The sequence below is a fragment of the Frankliniella occidentalis genome, unplaced genomic scaffold, assembly GCF_000697945.3.
Source record: "Frankliniella occidentalis isolate FOCC.00 unplaced genomic scaffold, Focc_3.1 Scaffold132, whole genome shotgun sequence".
Classification (NCBI taxonomy): Eukaryota; Metazoa; Arthropoda; class Insecta; order Thysanoptera; family Thripidae; genus Frankliniella; species Frankliniella occidentalis.
Window position 1 is genome coordinate 173,357 of NW_026267259.1, and position 1,568 is coordinate 174,924.

Sequence of the window (1,568 nt, forward strand, 5' to 3'; positions counted from 1 at the left end):
TGCCTAAACGGTGAAAGATAGAGCAAAATGGACCAAATTTTCGGCTACAGGGTTCTACTTTGATGAGTTACCCCTTAGGAAACAGTGTGAAAAATTGTTTTAAAAAACGTCATTTTTGGGACCTGTGGTTTTTGATTTTTTAAAAATCCAATTTTTGGGCTAGAATGCTCTTCTTCGAACTTGATCTGTCTTTTTATGACACAAAACGACTCTAAAAATCCCAGGTCGCTAGCTCAATTCGTTCTCGAGTTATCGTGATGACAGACAAACACAAAGACAGACACACAGACAGACACACACACAGACAGACAGACAGACAGACACACAGACAGACACGAAACTTTTTGATCATCACTGGAGTAATAGGCTTCGCTAATCGCTCAGCCAACTAACCAGGTAGATGTACGCCAGACCACGTCTTGCGTAAAAGGCTTCGCGATATCTCACGAAACACTGTTACGCTGCGACGCGCCTAGCATACATCTACCTGGGCCTGCGGCGCTGACACCCGAGTCGGGTAGCGCAAAAACGAACACAAAGATACGAGCCTCCGGCCCGTCAACGGCACGTCACTTTGACTAAGCATGCAGGGTTGTACATTTTTTCGCTTATTTTCGTCAAAAACACCATCTAGCGCCTCAACGGTTTGAGCTAAAGCAAAACGGAGAAAATTTTTGCCTAAAGGACTCTACTACCGCTTAGAAGACTGTACACAAAGATACGGGCCTTCGGCCCGTCAACTTACCGTCACTTCGACTAAGAATGCAGGGTTGTTGGCTGAGCGATTAGCGAAGCCTATTACTCCAGTGATGGTCAAAAAGTTTCGCGTCTGTTTGTCTGTCTGTCTGTGTGTGTCTGTTTGTCTGTCATCACGATAACTCGAGAACGAATTGAACTAGCGACCTGGGATTTTCAGGGTCGTTTTGTGTCATAAAAAGCCAGATCGAGTTCGAAGAAGAGCATTCTAGCTCGAAAATTGGATTTAAAAAAATTAAAAACCACAGGTCCCCAAAATGAGGTTTTTTATAAAATATTTTTTAACCGTTTCCTAAGGGGTAACTCATCATAGTAGAGCCCTTTGGGCGAAAATTTCGTCCATTTTCCTCCATCTTCAACCGTTTAGGCATCAGAGGGAGTTTTCTTCACGAAAATGACAGCAAAACATATCTAAGGGGCCATCCTTTAAGTACGTCCGCGGTTTTTGACCCCAAATTGACCCCCCCCTCCCCCTTGTCCATGCACGTCCGTTTTCGATGACCCCCCCCCCTCTTTGGACGTCAATTTTGACCAAAGTACTCCTAAAATTAATAAATTTGTTCGTTTTGGTATTTTAAGGCGTTCAGATGTTTTCTAATTAATTTATCAAGTTTAGAGTGTCAAACAATTTATTTAAAAATTAAAACAAGTCACTTTGGTCAAATTAAAAAAAAACAAAAAAAAACCAACAAAACGAATGATTTTAATCCCTGCGGACGTGGGGTGTAGTGTCGAAACCCAGCTCAGAGTATTCCCATTTTCCCCGTATCCTATGTAGAAAGCGGACGTCCGGACAGCCGTTGCCCCCCCCC